This window comes from Lepisosteus oculatus, chromosome 14 (genome assembly GCF_040954835.1).
Source record: "Lepisosteus oculatus isolate fLepOcu1 chromosome 14, fLepOcu1.hap2, whole genome shotgun sequence".
In the NCBI taxonomy this organism is placed as follows: Eukaryota; Metazoa; Chordata; class Actinopteri; order Semionotiformes; family Lepisosteidae; genus Lepisosteus; species Lepisosteus oculatus.
The window spans coordinates 34,835,391-34,858,639 of record NC_090709.1 but is presented as its reverse complement, the minus strand read 5'-3'; the positions used below and the strand labels follow the sequence as shown (position 1 = coordinate 34,858,639).

The window sequence follows — 23,249 nt, the reverse complement described above, 5'->3', positions numbered from 1 at the left end:
TCACACACTGTATTATTATTATTGAGAGACAGGCTCACTGTCTGTTCCTCTGGCTGGGACAGGAGATGACACACAGTATTATTATTATTATTGAGAGACGGGCTCACTGTCTGTTCCTCAGGCTGGGACAGGAGATCACACACTGTATTATTATTGAGAGACAGACTCACTGTTCCCCAGGCTGGGACAGGAGATCACACACTGTATTATTATTATTGAGAGACAGGCTCACTGTTTGTTCCTCAGGCTGAGACAAGAGATCACATACTGTATTATTATTATTGAGAGACAGGCTCACTGTTCCTCTGGCTGGGACAGGAGATGACACACAGTATTATTATTATTATTGAGAGACGGGCTCACTGTCTGTTCCTCAGGCTGGGACAGGAGGAGATACACTATATTATTATTATTGAGAGACAGGCTCACTGTCTGTTCCTCAGGCCGGGACAGGAGATCACACACTGTATTATTATTGAGAGACAGACTCACTGTTCCCCAGGCTGGGACAGGAGATCACACACTGTATTATTATTATTGAGAGACAGGCTCAGTGTCTGTTCCTCAGGCTGGGACAGGAGATCACACACTGTATTATTATTATTGAGAGACAGGCTCACTGTCTGTTCCTCAGGCCGGGACAGGAGATCACACACTGTATTATTATTGAGAGACAGACTCACTGTTCCCCAGGCTGGGACAGGAGATCACACACTGTATTTTTATTGAGAGACGGGCTCACTGTCTGTTCCTCAGGCTGGGACAGGAGATCACACACTGGATTATTATTATTGAGAGACAAGCTCACTGTCTGTTCCCCAGGCTGGGACAGGAGATCACACACTGGATTATTATTATTGAGAGACAGGCTCACTGTCTGTTCCCCAGGCTGGGACAGGAGATCACACACTGGATTATTATTATTATTGAGAGACAGGCTCACTGTTCCTCAGGCTGGGACAGGAGATCACACACTGTATTATTATTATTGAGAGACAGGCTCACTGTCTGTTCCTCAGGCTGGGACAGGAGATCACACACTGTATTATTATTATTGAGAGAGAGGCTCACTGTCTGTTCCTCAGGCTGGGAGAGGAGATCACACACTGTATTATTATTATTAAGGGACAGGTTCACTTTCTGTTCCTCAGACTGGGACAGGAGATCACACACTGTATTATTATTATTATTATTATTATTATTATTATTATTATTATTATTATTATTATTATTATTATTATTGAGAGACAGGCTCACTGTCTGTTCCCCAGGCTGGGACAGGAGATCACACACTGTATTATTATTATTATTATTGAGAGACAGGCTCACTGTCTGTTCCTCAGGCTGGGACAGGAGATCACACACTGTATTATTATTATTGAGGGACAGGTTCACTTTCTGTTCCTCAGACTGGGACAGGAGATCACACACTGTATTATTATTATTATTATTATTATTATTATTATTATTATTATTATTATTGAGAGACAGGCTCACTGTCTGTTCCTCAGGGTGGGACAGGAGATCACACACTGGATTATTATTATTATTGAGAGACAGGCTCACTGTTCCTCAGGCTGGGACAGGAGATCACACACTGGATTATTATTATTGAGAGACGGGCTCACTGTCTGTTCCTCGGGCTGGGACAGGAGATCACACACTGGATTATTATTATTATTGAGAGACAGGCTCACTGTCTGTTCCTCAGTCTGGGACAGGAGATCATACACTGGATTATTATTATTGAGAGACAGGCTCACTGTCTGTTCCTCAGGCTGGGACAGGAGATCACACACTGGATTATTATTATTGAGAGACAGGCTCACTGTCTGTTCCTCAGGCTGGGACAGGAGATCACACACTGGATTATTATTATTGAGAGACAGGCTCACTGTCTGTTCCTCAGGCTGGGACAGGAGATCACACACTGTATTATTATTATTGAGAGACAGGCTCACTGTCTGTTCCTCAGGCTGGGACAGGAGATCACACACTGTATTATTATTATTAAGGGACAGGTTCACTTTCTGTTCCTCAGACTGGGACAGGAGATCACACACTGTATTATTATTATTATTATTATTATTATTGAGAGACAGGCTCACTGTCTGTTCCCCAGGCTGGGACAGGAGATCACACACTGTATTTTTATTGAGAGACAGGCTCACTATCTGTTCCTCAGACTGGGACAGGAGATCACACACTGTATTATTATTATTATTGAGAGACAGGCTCACTGTCTGTTCCTCAGGCTGGGACAGGAGATCACACACTGTATTATTATTATTGAGGGACAGGTTCACTTTCTGTTCCTCAGACTGGGACAGGAGATCACACACTGTATTATTATTATTATTATTATTATTATTATTATTATTATTATTGAGAGACAGGCTCACTGTCTGTTCCTCAGGGTGGGACAGGAGATCACACACTGGATTATTATTATTATTGAGAGACAGGCTCACTGTTCCTCAGGCTGGGACAGGAGATCACACACTGGATTATTATTATTGAGAGACGGGCTCACTGTCTGTTCCTCGGGCTGGGACAGGAGATCACACACTGGATTATTATTATTGAGAGACAGGCTCACTGTCTGTTCCTCAGGCTGGGACAGGAGATCACACACTGGATTATTATTATTGAGAGACAGGCTCACTGTCTGTTCCTCAGGCTGGGACAGGAGATCACACACTGGATTATTATTATTGAGAGACAGGCTCACTGTCTGTTCCTCAGGCTGGGACAGGAGATCACACACTGTATTATTATTATTGAGAGACAGGCTCACTGTCTGTTCCCCAGGCTGGGACAGGAGATCACACACTGGATTATTATTATTGAGAGACAGGCTCACTGTCTGTTCCCCAGGCTGGGACAGGAGATCACACACTGGATTATTATTATTGAGAGACAGGCTCACTGTCTGTTCCCCAGGCTGGGACAGGAGGAGATACACTATATTATTATTATAGAGAGACAGGCTCACTGTATGTTCCTCAGGCTGGGACAGGAGATCACACACTGTATTTTTATTGAGAGACGGGCTCACTGTCTGTTCCTCAGGCTGGGACAGGAGATCACACACTGGATTATTATTATTGAGAGACAAGCTCACTGTCTGTTCCCCAGGCTGGGACAGGAGATCACACACTGGATTATTATTATTGAGAGACAGGCTCACTGTCTGTTCCCCAGGCTGGGACAGGAGATCACACACTGGATTATTATTATTATTGAGAGACAGGCTCACTGTTCCTCAGGCTGGGACAGGAGATCACACACTGTATTATTATTATTGAGAGACAGGCTCACTGTTCCTCAGGCTGGGACAGGAGATCACACACTGTAATATTATTATTGAGAGACAGGCTCACTGTCTGTTCCTCAGGCCGGGACAGGAGATCACACACTGTATTATTATTGAGAGACAGACTCACTGTTCCCCAGGATGGGACAGGAGATCACACACTGTATTATTATTATTGAGAGACAGGCTCACTGTCTGTTCCTCTGGCTGGGACAGGAGATGACACACAGTATTATTATTATTATTGAGAGACGGGCTCACTGTCTGTTCCTCAGGCTGGGACAGGAGATCACACACTGTATTATTATTGAGAGACAGACTCACTGTTCCCCAGGCTGGGACAGGAGATCACACACTGTATTATTATTATTGAGAGACAGGCTCACTGTCTGTTCCTCAGGCTGAGACAAGAGATCACATACTGTATTATTATTATTGAGAGACAGGCTCACTGTTCCTCTGGCTGGGACAGGAGATGACACACAGTATTATTATCATTATTGAGAGACGGGCTCACTGTCTGTTCCTCAGGCTGGGACAGGAGGAGATACACTATATTATTATTATTGAGAGACAGGCTCACTGTCTGTTCCTCAGGCCGGGACAGGAGATCACACACTGTATTATTATTGAGAGACAGACTCACTGTTCCCCAGGCTGGGACAGGAGATCACACACTGTATTATTATTATTGAGAGACAGGCTCAGTGTCTGTTCCTCAGGCTGGGACAGGAGATCACACACTGTATTATTATTATTGAGAGACAGGCTCACTGTCTGTTCCTCAGGCCGGGACAGGAGATCACACACTGTATTATTATTGAGAGACAGACTCACTGTTCCCCAGGCTGGGACAGGAGATCACACACTGTATTTTTATTGAGAGACGGGCTCACTGTCTGTTCCTCAGGCTGGGACAGGAGATCACACACTGGATTATTATTATTGAGAGACAAGCTCACTGTCTGTTCCCCAGGCTGGGACAGGAGATCACACACTGGATTATTATTATTGAGAGACAGGCTCACTGTCTGTTCCCCAGGCTGGGACAGGAGATCACACACTGGATTATTATTATTATTGAGAGACAGGCTCACTGTTCCTCAGGCTGGGACAGGAGATCACACACTGTATTATTATTATTGAGAGACAGGCTAACTGTCTGTTCCTCAGGCTGGGACAGGAGATCACACACTGTATTATTATTATTGAGAGAGAGGCTCACTGTCTGTTCCTCAGGCTGGGACAGGAGATCACACACTGTATTATTATTATTAAGGGACAGGTTCACTTTCTGTTCCTCAGACTGGGACAGGAGATCACACACTGTATTATTATTATTATTATTATTATTATTATTATTATTATTATTATTATTATTATTGAGAGACAAGCTCACTGTCTGTTCCCCAGGCTGGGACAGGAGATCACACACTGTATTTTTATTGAGAGACAGGCTCACTGTCTGTTCCTCAGACTGGGACAGGAGATCACACACTGTATTATTATTATTATTATTGAGAGACAGGCTCACTGTCTGTTCCTCAGGCTGGGACAGGAGATCACACACTGTATTATTATTATTGAGGGACAGGTTCACTTTCTGTTCCTCAGACTGGGACAGGAGATCACACACTGTATTATTATTATTATTATTATTATTATTATTGAGAGACAGGCTCACTGTCTGTTCCTCAGGGTGGGACAGGAGATCACACACTGGATTATTATTATTATTGAGAGACAGGCTCACTGTTCCTCAGGCTGGGACAGGAGATCACACACTGGATTATTATTATTGAGAGACGGGCTCACTGTCTGTTCCTCGGGCTGGGACAGGAGATCACACACTGGATTAATATTATTGAGAGACAGGCTCACTGTCTGTTCCTCAGGCTGGGACAGGAGATCATACACTGGATTATTATTATTGAGAGACAGGCTCACTGTCTGTTCCTCAGGCTGGGACAGGAGATCACACACTGGATTATTATTATTGAGAGACAGGCTCACTGTCTGTTCCTCAGGCTGGGACAGGAGATCACACACTGGATTATTATTATTGAGAGACAGGCTCACTGTCTGTTCCTCAGGCTGGGACAGGAGATCACACACTGTATTATTATTATTGAGAGACAGGCTCACTGTCTGTTCCCCAGGCTGGGACAGGAGATCACACACTGTATTATTATTATTGAGGGACAGGCTCACTGTCTGTTCCTCGGGCTGGGACAGGAGATCACACACTGTATTATTATTATTGAGAGACAGGCTCACTGTCTGTTCCCCAGGCTGGGACAGGAGATCACACACTGTATTATTATTATTGAGAGACAGGCTCACTGTCTGTTCCCCAGGCTGGGACAGGAGATCACACACTGTATTATTATTGAGAGACAGGCTCACTGTCTGTTCCTCGGGCTGGGACAGGAGATCACACACTGTATTATTATTATTGAGAGACAGGCTCACTGTCCGTTCCCCAGGCTGGGACAGGAGATCACACACTGTATTATTATTATTATTGAGAGACAGGCTCACTGTCTGTTCCCCAGGCTGGGACAGGAGATCACACACTGTATTTTTATTGAGAGACATGCTCACTGTCTGTTCCTCAGGCTGGGACAGGAGATCACACACTGTATTATTATAATTGAGAGACGGGCTCACTGTCTGTTCCTCAGGCTGGGACAGGAGATCACACACTGTATTAGTATTATTATTGAGAGACAGGCTCACTGTCTGTTCCTCAGGCTGGGACAGGAGATCACACACTGTATTATTATTATTGAGAGACAGGCTCACTGTCTTTTCCTCAGGCTGGGAAATGATATCACACACTGTATTATTATTATTGAGAGACAGGCTCACTGTTCCTCTGGCTGGGACAGGAGATGACACACAGTATTATTATTATTATTGAGAGACGGGCTCACTGTCTGTTCCTCAGGCTGGGACAGGAGGAGATACACTATATTATTATTATTGAGAGACAGGCTCACTGTCTGTTCCTCAGGCCGGGACAGGAGATCACACACTGTATTATTATTGAGAGACAGACTCACTGTTCCCCAGGCTGGGACAGGAGATCACACACTGTATTATTATTATTGAGAGACAGGCTCAGTGTCTGTTCCTCAGGCTGGGACAGGAGATCACACACTGGATTATTATTATTGAGAGACAGGCTCACTGTCTGTTCCTCAGGCCGGGACAGGAGATCACACACTGTATTATTATTATTATTATTATTATTATTATTATTATTATTATTATTGAGAGACAGGCTCACTGTCTGTTCCCCAGGCTGGGACAGGAGATCACACACTGTATTTTTATTGAGAGACAGGCTCACTGTCTGTTCCTCAGACTGGGACAGGAGATCACACACTGTATTATTATTATTATTGAGAGACAGGCTCACTGTCTGTTCCTCAGGCTGGGACAGGAGATCACACACTGTATTATTATTATTGAGGGACAGGTTCACTTTCTGTTCCTCAGACTGGGACAGGAGATCACACACTGTATTATTATTATTATTATTATTATTATTATTATTATTATTATTATTATTATTATTATTATTATTATTATTGAGAGACAGGCTCACTGTCTGTTCCCCAGGCTGGGACAGGAGATCACACACTGGATTATTATTATTATTGAGAGACAGGCTCACTGTTCCTCAGGCTGGGACAGGAGATCACACACTGTATTATTATCATTATTGAGAGAGAGGCTCACTGTCTGTTCCTCAGGCTGGGACAAGAGATCACACACTGGATTATTATTATTGAGAGACAGGCTCACTGTCTGTTCCTCAGGCTGGGACAGGAGATCACACACTGGATTATTATTATTGAGAGACAGGCTCACTGTCTGTTCCTCAGGCTGGGACAGGAGATCACACACTGGATTATTATTATTGAGAGACAGGCTCACTGTCTGTTCCTTAGACTGGGACAGGAGATCACACACTGTATTATTATAATTGAGAGATGGGCTCACTGTCTGTTCCTCAGGCTGGGACAGGAGATCACACACTGTATCATTATTATTATTATTGAGAGACAGGCTCACTGTCTGTTCCTCAGGCTGGGACAGGAGATCATACACTGGATTATTATTATTGAGAGACGGGCTCACTGTCTGTTCCTCAGGCTGGGACAGGAGATCACACACTGTATTTTTATTGAGAGACAGGCTCACTGTCTGTTCCTCGGGCTGGGACAGGAGATCACATACTGTATTATTATTATTGAGAGACAGGCTCACTGTCCGTTCCCCAGGCTGGGACAGGAGATCACACACTGTATTATTATTATTGAGAGACAGGCTCACTGTCTGATCCTTAGACTGGGACATGAGATCACACACTGTATTATTATAATTGAGAGACGGGCTCACTGTCTGTTCCTCAGGCTGGGACAGGAGATCACACACTGGATTATTATTATTGAGAGACAGGCTCACTGTCTGTTCCTCAGGCTGGGACAGGAGATCACACACTGGATTATTATTATTGAGAGACAGGCTCACTGTCTGTTCCCCAGGCTGGGACAGGAGATCACACACTGTATTATTATTGAGAGACAGGCTCACTGTCTGTTCCTCAGGCTGGGACAGGAGATCACATACTGTATTATTATTATTGAGAGACAGGCTCACTGTTCCTCTGGCTGGGACAGGAGATGACACACAGTATTATTATTATTATTGAGAGACGGGCTCACTGTCTGTTCCTCAGGCTGGGACAGGAGGAGATACACTATATTATTATTATAGAGAGACCGGCTCACTGAATGTTCCCCAGGCTGGGACAGGAGATCACACACTGTATTTTTATTGAGAGACGGGCTCACTGTCTGTTCCTCAGGCTGGGACAGGAGATCACACACTGGATTATTATTATTGAGAGACAAGCTCACTGTCTGTTCCCCAGGCTGGGACAGGAGATCACACACTGGATTATTATTATTGAGAGACAGGCTCACTGTCTGTTCCCCAGGCTGGGACAGGAGATCACACACTGGATTATTATTATTATTGAGAGACAGGCTCACTGTTCCTCAGGCTGGGACAGGAGATCACACACTGTATTATTATTAATGAGAGACAGGCTCACTGTCTGTTCCTCAGGCTGGGACAGGAGATCACACACTGTATTATTATTATTATTATTATTATTATTATTATTATTATTATTATTATTATTATTATTATTATTGAGAGACAGGCTCACTGTCTTTTCCCCAGTCTGGGACAGGAGATCACACACTGTATTTTTATTGAGAGACAGGCTCACTGTCTGTTCCTCAGACTGGGACAGGAGATCACACACTGTATTATTATTATTATTGAGAGACAGGCTCACTGTCTGTTCCTCAGGCTGGGACAGGAGATCACACACTGTATTATTATTATTGAGGGACAGGTTCACTTTCTGTTCCTCAGACTGGGACAGGAGATCACACACTGTATTATTATTATTATTATTATTATTATTATTATTATTATTATTGAGAGACAGGCTCACTGTCTGTTCCTCAGGGTGGGACATTAGATCACACACTGGATTATTATTATTATTGAGAGACAGGCTCACTGTTCCTCAGGCTGGGACAGGAGATCACACACTGTATTATTATTATTGAGAGAGAGGCTCACTGTCTGTTCCTCAGGCTGGGACAGGAGATCACACACTGTATTATTATAATTGAGAGATGGGCTCACTGTCTGTTCCTCAGGCTGGGACAGGAGATCACACACTGTATCATTATTATTATTATTGAGAGACAGGCTCACTGTCTGTTCCTCAGGCTGGGACAGGAGATCACACACTGTATTATTATAATTGAGAGACGGGCTCACTGTCTGTTCCTCAGGCTGGGACAGGAGATCACACACTGGATTATTATTATTGAGAGACAGGCTCACTGTCTGTTCTTCAGGCTGGGACAGGAGATCACACACTGGATTATTATTATTGAGAGACAGGCTCACTGTCTGTTCCCCAGGCTGGGACAGGAGATCACACACTGTATTATTATTGAGAGACAGGCTCACTGTCTGTTCCTCAGGCTGGGACAGGAGATCACACACTGTATTATTATTATTGAGAGACAGGCTCACTGTCTGTTCCCCAGGCTGGGACAGGAGATCACACACTGTATTATTATTATTGAGGGACAGGCTCACTGTCTGTTCCTCGGGCTGGGACAGGAGATCACACACTGTATTATTATTATTATTGAGAGACAGGCTCACTGTCTGTTCCTCAGGCTGGGACAGGAGATCACACACGGTATTATTATTATTGAGAGACAGGCTCACTGTCTGTTCCTCAGGCTGGGACAGGAGATCACACACTGGATTATTATTATTGAGAGACAGGCTCACTGTCTGTTCCCCAGGCTGGGACAGGAGATCACACACTGTATTATTATTATTGAGAGACAGGCTCACTGTCTGTTCCTCAGGCTGAGACAAGAGATCACATACTGTATTATTATTATTGAGAGACAGGCTCGCTGTTCCTCTGGCTGGGACAGGAGATGACACACAGTATTATTATTATTATTGAGAGACGGGCTCACTGTCTGTTCCTCAGGCTGGGACAGGAGGAGATACACTATATTATTATTATAGAGAGACAGGCTCACTGTATGTTCCCCAGGCTGGGACAGGAGATCACACACTGTATTTTTATTGAGAGACGGGCTCACTGTCTGTTCCTCAGGCTGGGACAGGAGATCACACACTGGATTATTATTATTGAGAGACAGGCTCACTGTCTGTTCCCCAGGCTGGGACAGGAGATCACACACTGGATTATTATTATTATTGAGAGACAGGCTCACTGTTCCTCAGGCTGGGACAGGAGATCACACACTGTATTATTATTATTGAGAGACAGGCTCACTGTCTGTTCCTCAGGCTGGGACAGGAGATCACACACTGTATTATTATTATTGAGAGACAGGCTAACTGTCTGTTCCTCAGGCTGGGACAGGAGATCACACACTGTATTATTATTATTGAGAGACGGGCTCACTGTCTGTTCCTCAGGCTGGGACAGGAGATCACACACTGGATTATTATTATGATTGAGAGACAGGCTCACTGTTCCTCAGGCTGGGACAGGAAATCACACACTGTATTATTATTATTGAGAGAGAGGCTCACTGTCTGTTCCTCAGGCTGGGACAGGAGATCACACACTGTATTATTATTATTGAGGGACAGGTTCACTTTCTGTTCCTCAGGCTGGGACAGGAGATCACACACTGTATTATTATTATTGAGAGAGAGGCTCACTGTCTGTTCCTCAGGCTGGGACAGGAGATCACACACTGTATTATTATTATTGAGGGACAGGTTCACTTTCTGAACCTCAGGCTGGGACAGGAGATCACACACTGTATTATTATAATTGAAAGACGGGCTCACTGTCCGTTCCCCAGGCTGGGACAGGTGATCACACACTGTATTATTATTGAGAGACAGGCTCACTGTCTGTTCCTCAGACTGGGACAGGAGATCACACACTGTATTATTATTATTGAGAGACAGGCTCACTGTCTGTTCCTCAGGCTGGGACAGGAGATCACACACTGTATTATTATTTTGAGAGACAGGCTCACTGTCTGTTCCCCAGGCTGGGACAGGAGATCACACACTGTATTATTATTATTGAGAGACAGGCTCACTGTCTGTTCCTCAGGCTGGGACAGGAGATCACACACTGTATTATTATTATTGAGAGACAGGCTCACTGTCTGTTCCTCAGGCTGGGACAGGAGATCACACACTGGATTATTATTATTGAGAGACAGGCTCACTGTCTGTTCCCCAGGCTGGGACAGGAGATCACACACTGGATTATTATTATTGAGGGACAGGCTCACTGTCTGTTCCTCGGGCTGGGACAGGAGATCACACACTGTATTATTATTATTATTGAGAGACAGGCTCACTGTCTGTTCCTCAGGCTGGGACAGGAGATCATACACTGGATTATTATTATTGAGAGACAGGCTCACTGTCTGTTCCTCAGGCTGGGACAGGAGATCACACACTGGATTATTATTATTGAGAGACAGGCTCACTGTCTGTTCCTCAGGCTGGGACAGGAGATCACACACTGGATTATTATTATTGAGAGACAGGCTCACTGTCTGTTCCTCAGGCTGGGACAGGAGATCACACACTGTATTATTATTATTGAGAGACAGGCTCACTGTCTGTTCCCCAGGCTGGGACAGGAGATCACACACTGTATTATTATTATTGAGGGACAGGCTCACTGTCTGTTCCTCGGGCTGGGACAGGAGATCACACACTGTATTATTATTATTATTATTATTATTATTATTATTATTATTATTATTATTGAGAGACAGGCTCACTGTCTGTTCCCCAGTCTGGGACAGGAGATCACACACTGTATTTTTATTGAGAGACAGGCTCACTGTCTGTTCCTCAGACTGGGACAGGAGATCACACACTGTATTATTATTATTATTGAGAGACAGGCTCACTGTCTGTTCCTCAGGCTGGGACAGGAGATCACACACTGTATTATTATTATTGAGGGACAGGTTCACTTTCTGTTCCTCAGACTGGGACAGGAGATCACACACTGTATTATTATTATTATTATTATTATTATTATTATTATTATTATTATTATTATTATTATTGAGAGACAGGCTCACTGTCTGTTCCTCAGGGTGGGACATTAGATCACACACTGGATTATTATTATTATTGAGAGACAGGCTCACTGTTCCTCAGGCTGGGACAGGAGATCACACACTGTATTATTATTATTGAGAGAGAGGCTCACTGTCTGTTCCTCAGGCTGGGACAGGAGATCACACACTGTATTATTATAATTGAGAGATGGGCTCACTGTCTGTTCCTCAGGCTGGGACAGGAGATCACACACTGTATCATTATTATTATTATTGAGAGACAGGCTCACTGTCTGTTCCTCAGGCTGGGACAGGAGATCACACACTGTATTATTATAATTGAGAGACGGGCTCACTGTCTGTTCCTCAGGCTGGGACAGGAGATCACACACTGGATTATTATTATTGAGAGACAGGCTCACTGTCTGTTCTTCAGGCTGGGACAGGAGATCACACACTGGATTATTATTATTGAGAGACAGGCTCACTGTCTGTTCCCCAGGCTGGGACAGGAGATCACACACTGTATTATTATTGAGAGACAGGCTCACTGTCTGTTCCTCAGGCTGGGACAGGAGATCACACACTGTATTATTATTATTGAGAGACAGGCTCACTGTCTGTTCCCCAGGCTGGGACAGGAGATCACACACTGTATTATTATTATTGAGGGACAGGCTCACTGTCTGTTCCTCGGGCTGGGACAGGAGATCACACACTGTATTATTATTATTATTGAGAGACAGGCTCACTGTCTGTTCCTCAGGCTGGGACAGGAGATCATACACTGGATTATTATTATTGAGAGACAGGCTCACTGTCTGTTCCTCAGGCTGGGACAGGAGATCACACACTGGATTATTATTATTGAGAGACAGGCTCACTGTCTGTTCCCCAGGCTGGGACAGGAGATCACACACTGTATTATTATTATTGAGAGACAGGCTCACTGTCTGTTCCTCAGGCTGAGACAAGAGATCACATACTGTATTATTATTATTGAGAGACAGGCTCGCTGTTCCTCTGGCTGGGACAGGAGATGACACACAGTATTATTATTATTATTGAGAGACGGGCTCACTGTCTGTTCCTTAGGCTGGGACAGGAGGAGATACACTATATTATTATTATAGAGAGACAGGCTCACTGTATGTTCCCCAGGCTGGGACAGGAGATCACACACTGTATTTTTATTGAGAGACGGGCTCACTGTCTGTTCCTCAGGCTGGGACAGGAGATCACACACTGGATTATTATTATTGAGAGACAGGCTCACTGTCTGTTCCCCAGGCTGGGACAGGAGATCACACACTGGATTATTATTATTATTGAGAGACAGGCTCACTGTTCCTCAGGCTGGGACAGGAGATCACACACTGTATTATTATTATTGAGAGACAGGCTCACTGTCTGTTCCTCAGGCTGGGACAGGAGATCACACACTGTATTATTATTATTGAGAGACAGGCTAACTGTCTGTTCCTCAGGCTGGGACAGGAGATCACACACTGTATTATTATTATTGAGAGACGGGCTCACTGTCTGTTCCTCAGGCTGGGACAGGAGATCACACACTGGATTATTATTATGATTGAGAGACAGGCTCACTGTTCCTCAGGCTGGGACAGGAAATCACACACTGTATTATTATTATTGAGAGAGAGGCTCACTGTCTGTTCCTCAGGCTGGGACAGGAGATCACACACTGTATTATTATTATTGAGGGACAGGTTCACTTTCTGTTCCTCAGGCTGGGACAGGAGATCACACACTGTATTATTATTATTGAGAGAGAGGCTCACTGTCTGTTCCTCAGGCTGGGACAGGAGATCACACACTGTATTATTATTATTGAGGGACAGGTTCACTTTCTGAACCTCAGGCTGGGACAGGAGATCACACACTGTATTATTATAATTGAAAGACGGGCTCACTGTCCGTTCCCCAGGCTGGGACAGGTGATCACACACTGTATTATTATTGAGAGACAGGCTCACTGTCTGTTCCTCAGACTGGGACAGGAGATCACACACTGTATTATTATTATTGAGAGACAGGCTCACTGTCTGTTCCTCAGGCTGGGACAGGAGATCACACACTGTATTATTATTTTGAGAGACAGGCTCACTGTCTGTTCCCCAGGCTGGGACAGGAGATCACACACTGTATTATTATTATTGAGAGACAGGCTCACTGTCTGTTCCTCAGGCTGGGACAGGAGATCACACACTGTATTATTATTATTGAGAGACAGGCTCACTGTCTGTTCCTCAGGCTGGGACAGGAGATCACACACTGGATTATTATTATTGAGAGACAGGCTCACTGTCTGTTCCCCAGGCTGGGACAGGAGATCACACACTGGATTATTATTATTGAGGGACAGGCTCACTGTCTGTTCCTCGGGCTGGGACAGGAGATCACACACTGTATTATTATTATTATTGAGAGACAGGCTCACTGTCTGTTCCTCAGGCTGGGACAGGAGATCATACACTGGATTATTATTATTGAGAGACAGGCTCACTGTCTGTTCCTCAGGCTGGGACAGGAGATCACACACTGGATTATTATTATTGAGAGACAGGCTCACTGTCTGTTCCTCAGGCTGGGACAGGAGATCACACACTGGATTATTATTATTGAGAGACAGGCTCACTGTCTGTTCCTCAGGCTGGGACAGGAGATCACACACTGTATTATTATTATTGAGAGACAGGCTCACTGTCTGTTCCCCAGGCTGGGACAGGAGATCACACACTGTATTATTATTATTGAGGGACAGGCTCACTGTCTGTTCCTCGGGCTGGGACAGGAGATCACACACTGTATTATTATTATTGAGAGACAGGCTCACTGTCTGTTCCCCAGGCTGGGACAGGAGATCACACACTGTATTATTATTATTGAGAGACAGGCTCACTGTCTGTTCCCCAGGCTGGGACAGGAGATCACACACTGTATTTTTATTGAGAGACAGGCTCACTGTCTGTTCCTCAGGCTGGGACAGGAGATCACACACTGTATTATTATAATTGAGAGACGGGCTCACTGTCTGTTCCTCAGGCTGGGACAGGAGATCACACACTGTATTAGTATTATTATTGAGAGACAGGCTCACTGTCTGTTCCTCAGGCTGGGACAGGAGATCACACACTGTATTATTATTATTGAGGGACAGGCTCACTGTCTGTTCCTCGGGCTGGGACAGGAGATCACACACTGTATTATTATTATTGAGAGACAGGCTCACTGTCTGTTCCCCAGGCTGGGACAGGAGATCACACACTGTATTATTATTATTGAGAGACAGGCTCACTGTCTGTTCCCCAGGCTGGGACAGGAGATCACACACTGTATTTTTATTGAGAGACAGGCTCACTGTCTGTTCCTCAGGCTGGGACAGGAGATCACACACTGTATTATTATAATTGAGAGACGGGCTCACTGTCTGTTCCTCAGGCTGGGACAGGAGATCACACACTGTATTAGTATTATTATTGAGAGACAGGCTCACTGTCTGTTCCTCAGGCTGGGACAGGAGATCACACACTGTATTATTATTATTGAGAGACAGACTCACTGTCTGTTCCCCAGGCTGGGACAGGAGATCACACACTGTATTTTTATTGAGAGACAGGCTCACTGTCTGTTCCTCAGACTGGGACAGGAGATCACACACTGGATTATTATTATTGAGAGACAGGCTCACTGTTCCTCAGGCTGGGACAGGAGATCACACACTGTATTATTATAATTGAGAGACGGGCTCACTGTCTGTTCCTCAGGCTGGGACAGGAGATCACACACTGTATTATTATTATTATTGAGAGACAGGCTCACTGTCTTTTCCTCAGGCTGGGACATGAGATCACACACTGTATTATTATTATTATTGAGAGACAGGCTCACTGTCTGTTCCTCAGGCTGGGACAGGAGATCACACACTGTATTATTATTATTGAGAGACAGACTCACTGTCTGTTCCCCAGGCTGGAACAGGAGATCACACACTGTATTTTTATTGAGAGACAGGCTCACTGTCTGTTCCTCAGACTGGGACAGGAGATCACACACTGGATTATTATTATTGAGAGACAGGCTCACTGTTCCTCAGGCTGGGACAGGAGATCACACACTGTATTATTATTATTGAGAGACGGGCTCACTGTCTGTTCCTCAGGCTGGGACAGGAGATCACACACTGGATTATTATTATTGAGAGACAGGCTCACTGTTCCTCAGGCTGGGACAGGAGATCACACACTGTATTATTATTATTGAGAGACAGGCTCACTGTTCCCCAGGCTGGGACAGGAGATCACACACTGTATTATTATTATTGAGAGACAGGCTCACTGTCTGTTCCTCAGGCTGGGACAGGAGATCACACACTGTATTATTATTATTGAGAGACAGGCTCACTGTCTGTTCCTCAGGCTGGGACAGGAGATCACACACTGTATTATTATTATTGAGAGACGGGCTCACTGTCTGTTCCTCAGGCTGGGACAGGAGATCACACACTGTATTATTATTATTATTGAGAGACAGGCTATGATATGCGAGGGCCACAGTATGTGTGCAGAGCGGCACCCAGCGGTCACGGTGGAGTACTGCGTCAAGAATGTTGTTGTTAGGTCGTGTCTTGTGGTGCCGCGTTCATTTGATATTAAAAATACACCCTCTCCGTGTCCCGACGACCCCACGTCTTGATAGAGCATAGAGGGAGAGGGGAGCAACATTTATTTATTTTTCATCCCGGGCTGGAGGCTCTTTCTCGCCGTGTAACCCGACCCGGAGCTGCCCATGGCGACGTTCAAATTAGTGTAATGAACACCCCTCGCGTTGCCAGGTGACCCGGGGTCAGCTGCCGGCCCGGCCTCCTGCCCTCCCGAGCAGCAGCAGCAGCAGACAGTGATGGAGGTGTCTCGTCGGGGCTTCGGTTCACCCAGTGCTGCTCGTTTTTCTCGTCACACCGGCCTCGCCGGGGGCGAGAGACGTCTCCCGTGACTCTGGCCGTCCTGCCCCGCCCACTCCAAACTTCACGACCTGAACGTCGAAAAAAATGTTTTCAAAAAACATTTTCTTCCAGTCCGAGAGCTGAGAGAAGCGCCTTTCTGCCCATCTAGGAAGGAAAAAAAAAACACCCCCCCCCGTTGTGTCGCAATTACAACGTTGCACATGGGGGTCCTCACTCGGCGGCACAACTGTCGTACCAAACCTACAGGGCTCACTCCCAGATCGTTAATTTGGGGGGAATTAAATCGCTTTCTGCGCCTGGTTGAGGGCGTTAGCGGGTGTCCTCTTGGGGTGAACGCTGTGTTCACACGAACAGGCGCTATAGCAAAACCAATCGAGGTGAATTGAATTGAATTACACGCCGTAGCGCCCACGAATCGTCCAATAACGAAACAAGTTTTCAGCGAGCAGCTGAGCTCGGCCGGTTATTAAATTGTTACTTGTCTTTAGCCCCTGTTGCAATAGCTTCGTGAAACGACCTGAGATGCCGCACCCGGCTACTATCTGTCGGTACCGAACTGCAAGGGGGTTCGGCCGAATTTGAACCCCCTGGGAAACAAGGTTCAGTTTGGGCAAGAGACCCGTGTCTGAACAGTTTAAAACAGGCGTGTTTACCAGCCTATTTCGAAATAGGGGTAGCTTGACTTATAATTTAAACAATTTGTTTATATAAAATCCATTGGCCCTGCGTGCTGCACATTAACCCCTCATGCAGTTTCCCTCCTGTATTGTTTTTAAATCCAATCAGTTTAGGTCGGTGATTCACCAAAACACACCCGCAAACCACCGATTGTAATTGCATCGGATCACCGAGCTAAACTAACAGCGCAACAGGAACGGAAAACAGTAATTGATGACGTTAGAGGCTCATAAAGAACAGTGGCAAATGTCTGGATTGGATTTAAAAACAATACAGGAGGGAAACTGCATGAGGGGTTAATGTGCAGCACGCAGGGCCAATGGATTTTATATAAAAACATTTGCTTATATATATATATTGAAAACAAATTGTTTAAATTATAAGTCAAGCACAGGGCGCGGCAGCGTTATTCAGTGGTCAACATGGCCTGGAGACCTGAGCTCAATTCTGGACCTGAGGTGCTGTCTGTGTGGAGTTCGCATGTTCTCCCCAGGCTCAAAGACAGGCTGGTGGGCTCGTAGTCTGTCCCAGGTGTCCTGTCCAGGGTGTCCCCTGCCTTGCGCCTGCTGCATGCTGCATGCTGGGATAGACTCCAGCCCGCCTGCAGCCCCCGTACTGGGAAAAATCCAAGCCGAGCCCCTGGGTGCTCTGAGACATTTTTTTCAGGTTCCTCTGAGGGGCTGTGGATCCCCACCATCGCTGGGGAGTATCAGCAAATCACAGGCCACATCACCAGCCTGGACAGGCCCTCCCGCCCGTGAAGAAAGAGTTTCACATTCGATTGCATATGGCAAACTGTTCCCCCTTTTATTATGACAAACATTACAGAAACAGTATAAACCGTGAAAAAACTAGACTCTATAAATATACTATAAAGTATAACTTCAGGGGCTGGAGCTGTCCTGCATTCAAATCTACTTGTTACTTGTTCTACTCTTCCTTAAAATTCCCCCCAATTTCAAGTATTTCCCTTCTGACAAACTAGTGACGTTATCCAGCCCCAAAATGGAGGTCAAGCGCCGCAGGACCAAGACTGGCGAACCAACCAGCTCGGACTAGATTGAGCTCATCGCCAAATCTGTGCGCCGATTTGTCCCATCACACGCCTGAGGCACCCTGGCAATTTCGTGAAACGAGGTAAGAATCTCCTGAGAGCCCACCTGCACGCCCTGACATTCGACCCCCACCACTCTCTGTGTAAAGCACTGTCGTCAGGCCCTGACATTCGACCCCCACCGCTCTCTGTGTAAAGCACTGTCGTACGGCCCTGACATCACACCCCCACCGCTCTCTGTGTAAAGCACTGTCGTACGGCCCTGACATCACACCCCCACCGCTCTCTGTGTAAAGCACTGTCGTACGGCCCTGACATCACACCCCCACCGCTCTCTGTGTAAAGCACTGTCGTACGGCCCTGACATCACACCCCCACCACTCTCTGTGTAAAGCACTGTCGTCAGGCCCTGACATCACACCCCCACCACTCTCTGTGTAAAGTACTGTTGTACGGCCCTGACACACCACCCCTACCACTCTCTGTGTAAAGCACTGTCGTACATCCCTGACATCAAACCCCCACCACTCTCTGTGTAAAGCACTGTCGTCAGGCCCTGACATCACACCCCCTCCACTCTCTGTGTAAAGCACTGTCGTACATCCCTGACATCAAACCCCCACCACTCTCTGTGTAAAGCACTGTCTCACTGCCCTGACATCACACCCCCTCTACTCTCTGTGTAAAGCACTGTCGTACAGCCCCGACACACAACCACCACCACTCTCTGTGTAAAGCACTGTCGTATGACCATGATATCACTCCCCCACCACTCTGTGTAAAGCACTGACGTCAGGCTCTGACATCACACCCCTACCACTCTCTGTGTAAAGCACTGTCGTATTGTTAGGGTTAGGGTGGAAGAATCGTCTGGTGATATGGGTGCTAGTGTCAATGATGACATTACACATCAGGATTCAAATGACTATGGGTACACTGAAGAAGTTATTCTATCTGAAAAAGAAATCTTGAACGAGGTTGAAATGTCTGACACTGATGAATCTGATGTAACTGACCTCAGTCCTGAATCTACTGACCTTGTAGAAGAGGCACAGACTGACCCAGCAAGGCCAAATCTATCTACCGAACTTGTAGCTTGGTCTGCTAAGCATGGTTGTAAAAGACAGTGTTTCAATGATTTATTGGAGATATTGAGACGTCAGGGCACAAGCTTCCAAAGGATTGCATGACTCTCCTACAAACACCTAATAAAGTGCAAATCAGTGATAAATGCGGTGGTCAGTACATTTACCTTGGATTAAAGAAAGGAATCCTGAAAAACATATCTTCTTCTAAAACATTCCAAGAAGGCATGCATTCTGTAGACCTGCGTATCGATGTTGATGGAGTTCCTCTCTTCAAATCTACATCTGTGCAATTTTGGCCTATTTTGTGCTCTTTTCACCTATTCCAGCCTTTCATTGTAGCATTATTTTGTGGAGGGTCCAAGCCTGAATCAGTGGATGATTATGTGAGTGACTTTTTAGAGGAGTTAATGTTACTCACCAATAATGGCATTCACTTTGAAGATAGAGTATTTAATGTTACTGTGAAGGCTTTTATATGTGATGCCCCTGCAAGCTCATATCTGAAATGCTGCAAAGGGCACAATTCGTACTTTGGCTGTGAAAGATGCCAAATTAAAGGGAGCTGGGAGGGAAGAGCTGTTTCCACAGGGGAAGAGGCATGTAATGATCGTACAGATGAACAATTCAAGAACTTTGAGTACAAGGAACACCAACAAAGACTTTCTCCCTTAGCTGCTGCTGGAATTGGGTGCAAGCCAATTCTCCCTTGACTACCTGCATCTAGCTTGTCTTGGTGTTGGCAAAAGAATTCTTATTTTCTTAAAGCAAGGACCACCTAAATGTCGACTGTCAGGCAGAGGAAAGAAATTTCTGATAATTTGGAAATTCTTAGCGGAAAGATGCCTGGGGAATTTGCAAGACAGCCAAGATCCCTCTCAGAGCTTGACAGATGGAAGGCTACAGAGTTCCGCCAGTTCCTTTTGTATACAGGCCCCATTGTGCTTCGTAATGTTGTATCAAAGGAACTATACACACATTTTCTGATGCTAACAGTTGCTCTTTCCATTATGTTGGACTCGGACGAAAGAAAGAGAAATGCCTATCTCAACTATGCCCCAAAACTGCCTGATACCTTTGTTGACAATGCTCAGCATTTGTATGGACCAACATTTGTTGTATATAATGTTCACAGTTTGAGACATCTACATCAGGATGTGGTACAATTTAATTATCTGCATTCCCATTTGAAAACGTTTTACAGTCCTTGAAGAAACTAGTGTGGAACAGTCATAGCCCTATAGCTCAAGTAGTAAAGAGAATGAAGGAGAAGGAAAGAGTTCAGAGCAACTGTGAAGCATCTGGTTCACGGATGTATATTTCGTCAAGACAAAAAGACTTGTTTCCTGTTGGATAATGAGGACTTTGCATTTGTGAAGGAGAAAAGAGCAGACAGAAGTCTTCTATGTGATGTTGTACGACAGACTCAGACTTGTAACTTCTTCACTGAACCATGTGAGTCAAAACTGCTTAATATTGTATATGTTAATAGTCTGGAGGTGCATGCAAGGGAGAAATTCCTCTCTGTAAAAGAGTTGCACAGAAAAGTAGTGTGTCTCCCATATGGTGCTGGTTATGTCCTTTTCCCTCTTCTTCATGGCATAGAACATAATCCTGTTCCATGAAGAAGTTGCAACTTTGATTCACACAGGATGCTTCAGTCTGCTCTTTTCTCATGGTGAAGTTTAAATTTTAAAGTTTGTGAGGAATTGCATGTAGTGAATACCATCTAACTACAAATGTATACATAAAGCATAATGTTTATTATTGAATTATGTGTTTTTATTGAGTATTATCTTTATAAGCGAACACAAGTGTAGTAATCAGCACCGCAATCTGAATTAAGACTCAAAATTAAAATGTGTATGTCTGTTTCAGGTGATGTGGACACGCGCTGTTTGGATAGAGCAGGAGGGGGAGGTTGAGGGAGTCTTGCCCTCAAACTGGGTGGATGCCCGAAGAGAGTTTGTGATCCAAAGTAGGCCACAAAACTATACAAAGAGAAGGCCAACCCTAATAAAGATACTTGGGTTACCTTCAAGCTCGTTCAAGTTAAACATACATCAGGTATAGCTTTCTTTGAAAATAAGAGCAAATTCCTGTTAATTATTATAAATTCCGATTGAATATTTACAGTAACTGTCTATGTACATGCATCAGTGCAACAATACCTTTTTCATATTTGATCATATGTAATGTAAATATAATTATTTGTAGACAAGAAATCAGAGTGTGATCACTTTGATTTAACCACCTCTGCTACGGATGCTGAAGACGAGGAGGAGACACCCAATCCAAAACGCAAAAGTAAGAAGCGGGTGTTCTCCGATTACGTTGATGGTATGTAAAAGTAACAATCTCAATAGCTATATTTTTCACCAGTTATTAATATCAACTGATGCCTCATTTAGCTTGTACCTTGTTATTGATTTTTTTACAACCCTTTAAAATAAGTCATTTTGAAAGGTGCTCTGTATGAAAATGTTAAAAATCTTATCAGATTTGTTGATCATGGAAATTGGTAAGAATTTTGGTTAGCTTATTCTATGTTAAACTAATTTTCAGTATTATATTGAAATATGATAATTTTCTATTATATTACAGACTTTGATTCTGATGCTGCTACTCCAAGTACGTCCATTTCTCTGCCTTTAAAGTTCCCAAAATAAAGGAAATAAATTCATTGTAAAAAGTTACAGATCAAGTTGATTAAACAATTTAATTTGATATGAAATATTTTACTGCCATATTTTTTCTGTTTAGAAAAGAAGAAGCCACTGAAGCTGCCAGTGCCACCCCCCAAACTGAGATTCTCTCCTAGGAAGAGTGTCTCCCAGAGCTCACTCAGCTGTTCAAGTACGCTTAAAGGTAGGTTATTGGAATTAAAGTTAAAATGTTTTCTTAATGTCCTTAGAAGATAACCATCATCAATCATACTTAAAGACAAGTTAACACTATTCTTTATGTTATTGAAGCCCAACCATCAAGGGTGAGAACCTCCCCAAGGAAAAAACGGTGCCGAGCTCTGGCTTCAACATTCCTGAAGGTATTACTACATTTTTTGCCTACATCTAATTACTCTATGAAATTGAGATGAAATTCACAAGTTATTTTTTTTTTTATTACGTCTGAGGTTATGTCACTGTACTTTCCTAAGTCTACCATAAGTGAATTATATTAAAAGATGATTGGACTGGTGAACATTTTACGTCCATATTTAAATATTAAATTAATCTGCAATATTATATTAACAGCCCAGGTAGTTCAAATTGTGACCTCACCACGCAAAGTTCGAAGCCCTAAGCAAGTTATAAGACCAAAGTCTTCAACTGAACCCCAGAGTCACCTCAGCTTCCCACTCACCCGATCAGGTGAGGAAATAATGGCTTTATAAATGTTTTAACACAAGGCTTTGTAGACATGAACAATAGTA

General features: G+C 44.4%; 1 long non-coding RNA gene across 2 annotated transcripts; it reads left to right on the top strand.

The window, feature by feature from the left end:
- The first annotated feature begins 22,063 nt into the window (after window positions 1-22,063).
- On the top strand, window positions 22,064-23,173 carry LOC138242366 (uncharacterized). Of its 2 annotated transcripts, XR_011191518.1 has the most exons (4): window positions 22,067-22,156; window positions 22,421-22,447; window positions 22,580-22,684; window positions 23,071-23,173. It is a non-coding gene; the product is annotated as an uncharacterized lncRNA (long non-coding RNA). The 2 variants fall into 2 exon arrangements; XR_011191519.1 differs by lacking the exon at window positions 22,421-22,447 and having other exon boundaries at window positions 22,064-22,156.
- The last annotated feature ends 76 nt before the right edge of the window (window positions 23,174-23,249 follow it).